The sequence below is a fragment of the Myotis davidii genome, unplaced genomic scaffold, assembly GCF_000327345.1.
Source record: "Myotis davidii unplaced genomic scaffold, ASM32734v1 scaffold1176, whole genome shotgun sequence".
Lineage (NCBI taxonomy): Eukaryota > Metazoa > Chordata > Mammalia > Chiroptera > Vespertilionidae > Myotis > Myotis davidii.
Window position 1 is genome coordinate 539,341 of NW_006288437.1, and position 9,333 is coordinate 548,673.

The window sequence follows — 9,333 nt, forward strand, 5'->3', positions numbered from 1 at the left end:
GATGTACCACAGTATTTAATCCACTTATCTGCTGATGGTACTTGGGCTGTTTTCAAATCTTACCTATGGTGAATTGTGCTGCTATGAACATAGGAGTGCATATATCCCTTCTGATTGGTGTTTCTGTTTTTTTGGGATATATTCCTAGAAGTGGGATCGCTGGGTCAAATGGGAGTTCCATTTTTAACCCTGGTGCTCCTTCTTGAATATCTTGGAGAAGGTGAAGTTCTTGGTGTCACTGTCCAGCACAATGACTCTATCATTTGCATGGCCCAGCTTAGCCAGAGCCAAACCACTTGCTTTGGAAGTAGCTAACTTGTCACCGACTTTCAAGCAGGCAAAGAGGTCATCTCTATGTCTGTGATGTTGATTTTAGGTGAGTCTTTAACAGGGGGCTTTGGTTCAAGCTGTCTGTAGGTCTCTATCTGGCTCTCAATTAGTTTGATAATTGCATCTGCTCTTCCTGTTGTCATTGGCTTTCCATGCCAATTTTCTGCACCCTCGAGGCTTGGAGTGCCCTGGCCCTTGAAGGTCTTGGCAATTACAACAGTGGGCTTGTTTTTCACTTGAGTTGCTTGTCAGAAAACCATACATAGTGCCTTCACATCAGGGCCATCCATCACTTAAGTACAGTGGGGCCTTGACTTACGAGTTTAATTCGTTCCGTGATGGAGCTCATAACTCAAATTACTCGTATGTCAACTCTTAAAGTGAACAAGTGAGACCCATGATGCTGGGCTGATGTTGTGGCATTCACTGTGACTTTTGCTGCGCCAACTAGCGGTGGGGTATCTGAAGCTGGCTTGTAACCCGAATTTTAGCTCGCAACTCAAAGCAAAACAATCGGCCGAGAGACAGCTGTATCTCAAAAAACTCGTTAGTTGAGATACTCGTAAGTCAAGGCCCCACTGTATTCCCAAAGGCTTCACAGCGCTTCTGATGGATGTCTATGCAGTTCTTGACAGGCAAGATGCCACTGTGGAAGATCGCCATGAGATCATCCAGATTGTAATGAGAACTGAAAGCCAATGCCTCCCAGGTGGAGTTTTCCCAAGACTCGCCATCTCCCAAGAGACAGAACACCCATAGCTAGCATTACCAAAGTATCTGCCATTATATACCATGCTGCAGGCAGTCCCCAATCCTGGTCCTTACCATCCAAATTGCCTCATCAATAAACGGGAGTAGCCAGCAAAGGATGCATTGACCGTTTTTCAGGTTCTCTCGGTCCTCCTGTCCTTATTTCATGATGTGGCAGGACAGCACGGACATGATCTGAGCAGCACTGCTGCCCGATGTGGGTGACTGGAACTCGAGGCCACTTGGTCCTGATGGAGTTGGATGCGCAGGCCAGGTCCCGAAACACCTGCACAGTATCTGCATAGGGTTTGTCTTCCTCAGCCATGGCTATGCTCACCTCAGTGTGGGTCATCACTGCTACCCCATCAGAGTCTGAAGAGAAAACGTGAATCTTTTTGAAGCACAGATCCCTTTAAAACCATGGAATCTGCTGAGTGATATGGCAGGGCTGCTTGCACTGGTGCCTAGACCTGCTGCAGAGCCACTTTTATAAACTCTGTCACCTGGTAAAAGGATTGGAACAATATCCTGAATACACTTAATAGAGCCTTTCAGGCTCCATTCTCATTGGCACCAGCCTCCCTTCAGTCAATGGGTTCCAGATCTGAGAATTGACTCGGGTCTGGAAAGTAGGCCAGTTGCTGTGACTTGTATTGTGGCAGCTGCCCTTAGCTTCCTGACCATCCATTCTAGATTTTTTTATTTTATAAACTGATACCTTTATTGACTGCCTATCTATTTTGCCTCTAGAAACATGGAATTCTTAATCTTTCTATGGATTGGGTCCCTGGATGCCACGTCAATTTTTCAACTCATTGCAATAATTGCACACACTTTGCTTCTGACAGTTATGTTCTGTCACTAGCATGTATGTGTCTGGATCCTGCCATCCCTATTAACCCCTTCCCTGGCAGAAACATGTATACTCGTTTTCACAAAATGTTCTTTTTCAGTCGTCGACGAGTATACTAAGAAAATATGGTAAAAAAAATATGGTTTATAGGAAGACGAGTTGCAAACTGTTTTCATAACCGGCATCAAAAATACTATATAGAACCAAAATAAAAAAATTAGTCTGAAAAAGAAACGTTTTTAACAAAAAAATTGTTGGGGAAGGGGTTAAGGAACCCAGTTCTGTAACAGTGTCTCCTACAGTCAACCCTGGAACACAGAAGACCACACCACTGAAATTCTCAGTGATCATTACCCTCCTGACAATGCATTCCTTATCACTTTGGTAAATGGTGGGTTCTCTGGACACAGTGAGCTGGTAGGTTTTCCATCCCTATAATACTGAAGTGCATACCCGCCCCTATGAGCTATTTGATATCTTTTTCCAGTCAGCTGTGGCAGTTGTGGCATTTCCACTTCACTTAGTGTGGGCTGTTAATTTCTTCAAGCTTCCAAGAGTCATCTTCACACCTGAGGTCCTTCCTAGGGTGATAAAATCTTTTTTGTTTGTTTGTTTGATTTTGTTATTCCTCACCTGAGGATATTTTTCCTTCCATTAATTTTCTCTTTTTTTAGAGCAAGTGGAAGGGAGGGGGAGAGAGAGAGAGAAACATCATGTGAGAGAGACACACAGATTGATTGCCTCCCACATGCACCCTTAACAGGGCCAGGGATCATCCCTTGACCGGAATCCAACCTGGGACCCTTCAGTCTGTAGGCCAGCTCTCTATCCACTGAGCCAAACCCACCAGGGCCTAGGGTAATAAATCTTTATCCTGGAAGAGTGTTACCATTATCAATAACTTTCCCCAATCCAAATTTAGTCAATCTACTTTGTGATGGTACTCCTATGTTTGAGTTGAATTTTTCCCATTTATGTGCAAAAAAAAATTGTAATAAAATGCCAATTCTTTTTTATAGAGATTAACTTTGACTCCTTGATTTTTTAAAATTATTTCATGTAATAATAGCATTATCTAGAATTCTCTTCCAAACCCCATTTATAAAAGTGGGAAGAAGAGTAGCAAATACTATCTATTGAGCACTTATGCGCACAGTTGTGATTTCACAAGGGCGCCAACACATCTAAGGGGGTGTGGTTCACATTGTAGACATCATTATTTGCATATTTATTAAGAAAATTTTCCAGCAGATGGCAGTAAAGTGTCTTGCTCAAACAAAAATAGACTATTACAACTTCTACCAAATGGAAGTTGTATCTTAAGGACTGTATACCTTTATCTATGTACATAAAGATTTCATATAGACTAGTGGTGGCACTGCTTACTATGTGTCAGGGCCTATGCTCACTCACCCTTGCTTAATCCTCAGGATCCAATGAAATGGGTGCTATTAATAACTAGCCAAAAGCCACTGAGTCAGGTTGTAGTAATTTTGAGATTCCAATGTCTCTAACTCTAGAGTCTGTCCTCTTGCACTAAGCGATTATATTTCAGAAAACTAAGGCCTGGGGATTTAAGGAGACTTGTTGCCTGTTCGACTGTGTGTAGTCCTGGATGCCATTAAGGACTAAAGAGCAGGACACATATCACTCATCCCAGAAAAAGGTCATACTTGAATTAGCAAAGAAAAAAATGGGAGAATGATGACATTCTCTTTGGCATTATAATTACATTTGTATGATTTAAACTATATATGCTACAGAAATTTAAAAAACAGGGAACCCAATATAGATTATAATAGTTCTCAAATAATTGAAATTTTTATATCAAAAATACATTAGTACAATTATTATTGCATGTTTATTCAAATATTTTAATAAGACTGCATTACCACAAATTCTATATGCATGTGAAAAGCTTTTTAAAATGTATATCTATATCAAATCATCTTGCAGATGATAGATTATTCGTATAATATTCTTAATCTAATGCTGTAAAACTGATAAGCCATAAATAGCACTCAGTTTAAAATCTCTATAGCAAATACTAGTCAATCATTAATAAAAGCAAGCCGTTTATACATATTTTATATAAATCCCTATTTTATCATTGAGGAGACCCTAAACCCACTAAAAAAAAAAGTGAAAACTCCATCTTCTGTGAAACAAACTGCTATAACTTTTGCTTTTTATTTTAAAATAACAGGTATAGCATGAATACACTTTTCTAAAAAATTTTCTATCTGAGCAAAGTCCCAAAGAAGAACTTGAGATTATATTAACTTGTTAATGACAATTATTTTATAGGTTGTGAGATTTGGAGTGCTGATTTTGCTTTTTTATTTATCCTTTCATATATCCTAATTTTTTTAAAAAAAATAGTGATTTTTATAAACAATAAAATTCATCATTCTTTAAAGCAATTATCAGTGAATATGTGTCTAACTTTATGGCCTACCAAGACCTCTTAAAAACAAAAGTATTTATATTATTAGAAAAATAATTTTATAGACAAATCAAATTTTGAAAGTCCAAAGTGCCTTAAACAACTGGTAAATGCAATAATTATAGTTAAGACTGTCAATTGATCTGTTTAATCTCTGAAACAGAATAGCTACAAATCAATATTTTCTAAACAGTGAATTTTGTGGCCACATAAGCCAGAGTATACACAAGCCACAAAATTTGCTAGCTCCTAGCTTAATCAAAGGGCTGGCAATTTTAAAATACAACATATAAATCCTTCATTCTTTCAAGGTCAGTTTCCAAACTTGACATCTTGGGTTGAAGATAGCTTCACCCAAGAATTTAAGGTCAGGGTTTATGAACTTAAGAAAAGGGCTGATGATTTGAAAACATAACAGACAAATCCTTCATTCTTTCAAGGTTAGTTTTTAAACTTGATATCTTGGATGGGAGATGGCCTCACCCAGGAATTTAAGGTCAAGGTTTATGTTAAGCAGAACCTCAAATCAAGTTTAGAAACAAGCAAATCTTTAATCCTTTCGTTAAGCGGGTAGTGTGAGAGGGAAAGGTTAGCAAAACAGGTCAACCTCCTGTAAATATAAGGTTGTCATTTGTTTTTTATACTAAATGAAATGTGCCAGATTTGTGCTCAGAATCTTGTCCATATTTTACTCCCTGTGTCCAGGCAAATGTGTTTATATTAGAAAACTCCATGAGGGCAGGAAATGTAGCTTTTCTTTATCATAAATCACCTGGTATAAACTCTGCTTATCTAAGAGTATGGGACCTTGTCTGCCAATTGCTTGATCTTTGCTCCAAATGAGTAATCTGTCTTTGACTGCCATTGCCTATATTGGCTTACACAGAATGGGACAGTTTACAAAATTGTTATATGCACCATTGCAGATTATTTTCACTCGCATCTTATTAGTAAGCTGAGCGAGTATTATCGCCCTTACTACTTAACAAATATGACTAGAACCCAGATTTTCAACATCTCTTTCAGGCACCACTGTTAGGCATTTATTTCCACAACAGGAGAACTGAATGAATAATGGTCAACCAATGATAAGATTCAACCAATTCTATTCCCAAAGTCCTAAATATAAATTGTTCAGCTAAATGAGATATCTTAATAATAGCTGAATTTTAAATAAACTGCAGGGGGAGGAAAAACAGTGGGGATAAGGTTTGGTCTGTCCAGAGAATTGGAATTGTCAAAATTCAAATTGAGTTAAAATATCAAAGAATGTCATCAATGAGAGACACTATTTTTGTTCTAGCACAAATAAAAAAGAAAAAGTATCATAATAGAGTGTTATGTGCTTTAAGTGTTTTTTGTTAGGAAGCATTTCGTAGTATAAATTTTCCAAATTGCATATGATTGACTTGTAGCACCCATCCCTACATTATTAGATATTTATTACTTTCTTAGTTTAATTCTCTTTGATAAGTATGAAATGATGTGTGAAATGAAAACCTTCAAGTACAACATACAATGACAAGAAATACATAATAGCAAATTCACTAATCCCATAACATTAGAGGAGGTTTTATAGTATATAGACCAGTTTATTCATTACCAATGTGGTTATCTAAGAAAAAAATTTCTTAATGTAAAAAAGATGAAAACTACCTTTATTTTCTCAGATTCTTTTTGTTGTTGTTGTTAATCCTCACCCGAGGATATTTTTCCATTGACTTTTAGGGAGAGTAGAAGAGAGAGGAAAAGACAGAAATATAGCCCAGGTCAGGGAAAAGCCTGCAACCAAGGTAGGTGCCCTTGACTGGAATCAAACCCAGGACCCTTTGGTCTGTAGGCCAACGTTCTATCCACTGAACCAAACCAGCTAGGGCTATTTTCTCAGTTTCTTAAAAGGCTCATAAGGCAAGCAGGCAGATAGGAAAGAGGAACAAAAGCTACAAAATTGGGGATAAAAATTAAAATTTTCTATGCAATAAGTCAAAGAAATTATTGCAAGGAAACAAAATAGGTGTAAAGAGATATTAAAAAATCAACTGCAAGCAATCCTTGGCTGACATAAGAAAAAAGAAATGGACAATCTTGGATATGATGATGTTTAAAAGATGCAAAAAGCTATGCACTGTGAAGAAATGATGACAGAGATGGAGCTAGAAAATACCAAAAAGAAATGGGTAGGTTTCTTTTGAGAAGAAATAAAAAGAGTCTGAGAAGAAAACCTGAAAGCCAGCCAGATTGGAAATACTGTGGCCTAGGTGCTCCCAGGTTATCATCCACTCCTTTCCAGTCTTCTAGGGGAGATCACTGTAAAGACTCTCCCTTTAGATAAAAACACACACACATGCCAACTAACCAAGATTCCTAAATCTCATCACATATTCTCTGAGGTGAGAAGCACACTTGACAGGGAAATGAAAGGGACAATTCTAATGCTGTTTTTACTGAAATTTTTATTGAAACCCCCTGTCACCCCATTTTTAGCTCCCTAAGTAAAGAAGATGCATGTAAAGTCTAAGCCTGATGGTGTTCTTTCCAAATTTTGTCTTAAATCTCTGAAAACATTACTTTTTAAACTTGGGAAAGTGAAGCTAGGGCAAAGGAATACTGATTACCCATTTTGCATGCTTGCTTTCTTGTTTATTCATGAGCAGAGCTAGACTAAGAAACCTTGCCATGAAAATGGAAAGCATGTCTGCGGTAGCATAATGCTTCATGTTGACCTTCTATCCTTTCCAGCCAGGAAAGATAAGAAACAGTTTAGGTAGCATAAGAAAAGAGCTTAGAAAACTTGGGATGAAAAGGAGTTTCCTAAGTTCTTAAGGTCATCTATGACAGGTTATTCACAGAGTCTATGTGTTTGCTTAATGAATTTATTTCACCAACATTAGAATCTCTGTACTTCTGTCATCAGTTTCCTCTTTCAACAATTTCCCTTCTATAACCTGCTGTGGAATTTGCAAGGCCAGTTTTCCTTGCCTATGCCTATGAAGAATTGGTCAAAATAAGTACAAAATTTTTAATACCATCTTCTTATGTACCTAGTTGGAGATGTGTGTGTGTGTGTGTGTGTGTGTGTGTGTGTGTGTGTGTGGTTTTTAATAGAATTAAAAACAAATGCTTTAAAATCCTTTAATGTCTTTTTAAATCTACCTTTAGAGTAAATCCTGTGTAAATTACTATGAACAGTTTCTTATATATTTAAGCCACTAATTTTTAAAGTATTACATAAATTTAGGAAATATTATCTAAATATATTTCACATTGAATAAATTTAGAATGTACTTACTTTAAATATTTAGAAAGAACTTTATCAACTGTTATTCATAACTATTTTTGCTGTGAATTTGAGTATAAAAACGTAACTTTGCTTAGTTGGTAAGTGGTTTGATAGCTGTTCACACTCTGCAAAAGTGTATCTAAATATCCAGGTGAAAAATACCTGAAAAATGGAATTTTTTATTAGATACTGGTTAAAAGATTCAACCCAGTAAGCACAAAAGATTCAATATAAGGTATTTTATCTGAAATAATTCTATGAATGAAACCTCTGAATAGTTATGCTCCAATAATGTTTTGTACACAAGTTTAGTGACTATCAAGAAAAAGAACAAAAAAAAAAGAAAGAAAAGAAAAAGAACAGCCTTAACTGGTTTGGCCCAGTGGATAGAGCATTGGCCTGCGGACTGAAGGGTCCCAGGTTCGATTCTAGTCAAGGGCATGTACCTTGGTTGCGGGCACATCCCTAGTGGGAGGTGTGCAGGAGGTAGCTGATAGATGTTTCTCTCTCATCGATGTTTCTAACTCTCTGTAGAAACATCCCTCTCCCTTCCTCTCTGTAAAAAAATCAATAAAATATTTAAAAAAAGAAAAAGGACAAAAACTCACAAGACTGCTAGATAAATAACAAAACACTTAAGGGCTAGCAATGCAGTGACAAAGAATGGATATTTTCAAAGCAAGACACTTGGATCCAGTGATAGTATTTCATTAAAATGACTTTGTTTTTATTTATATTTATATTTATTTAAAAAATTTTAATCCTCGCTCAAGGACATGCTTTTATTGATTTGAAAGAAAAGAGAGAGAGAGATACATCCCTGACTATAATTAAATCCGATACCTTTTGGTATATAGGACAATGCTCCAACCAACTGAACCACACCAACCCAACTAGGGTGAAAGCGACTTTGTTTTTATTATGTCAAGTGACTAATGTTGCTTTAAATGAACATAGCTAATAGATTTTTTCATAAGTTGGATAACACACTAATCAACTTCTGATTGTTTTAGAGATTATTTTCAACATATGTTTTAATCAGGTATAACCACCTATAAAAAAAAATTCTGGGAGCATACTTCATATTAAAGAACTATTTCATATATGGTTTACAAATATTCCATCATACAAACCTAGAAAATTAATTGATTTCATTTTTCTTGGGCATCTATAAATTTATATTTATATAGAACATTTTATGAAACATTTAGTATAAAAATATTAAATACATTGATCAATACATGTGGGAGGGCGATGCTGGGAAGCGACCCGAGAGGATGGAGCCGTGCTGAGGTCTTCGGAGAACATTGTCTTGTGGACAAGAACGTGCTTCTCCGGCTCAGGGTGTATGGCCATGAGCAACCAGGACCGGCAGGATGTCGCTGCCTGAGCAATCCATTCCACCTGAGCAGCGCAGGGCGAGCGGGCCATGTACTTACCTGCCCCACCTGCCCTGCGCGCTGCCCCTCCCCAGACGAGGTATCGGTGAGGAGGAAAGGATGCCAGCCACATGGGTGAAGCCCAAGTCCAGGGCGGCAGTGACGTTCGGGGACCTGGCCATCTACTTCTCCCAGGAGGAGTGGGAGAGGCTGAGCCCACGCAGAGAGGTCTGTACAAGGACGTCATGTTGGAGAACTACCAGACCCTGGTCTCTCTCGGACTGTCCTGTCGGAA

The 9,333-nt window shown here is 37.6% G+C and overlaps 1 pseudogene; it reads right to left on the reverse strand.

Moving 5' to 3' along the window:
- Positions 1 to 1,575, reverse strand: part of LOC102751701 — a 5,762-nt pseudogene extending 4,187 nt beyond the window's left edge.
- Positions 1,576 to 9,333: the final 7,758 nt, after the last annotated feature.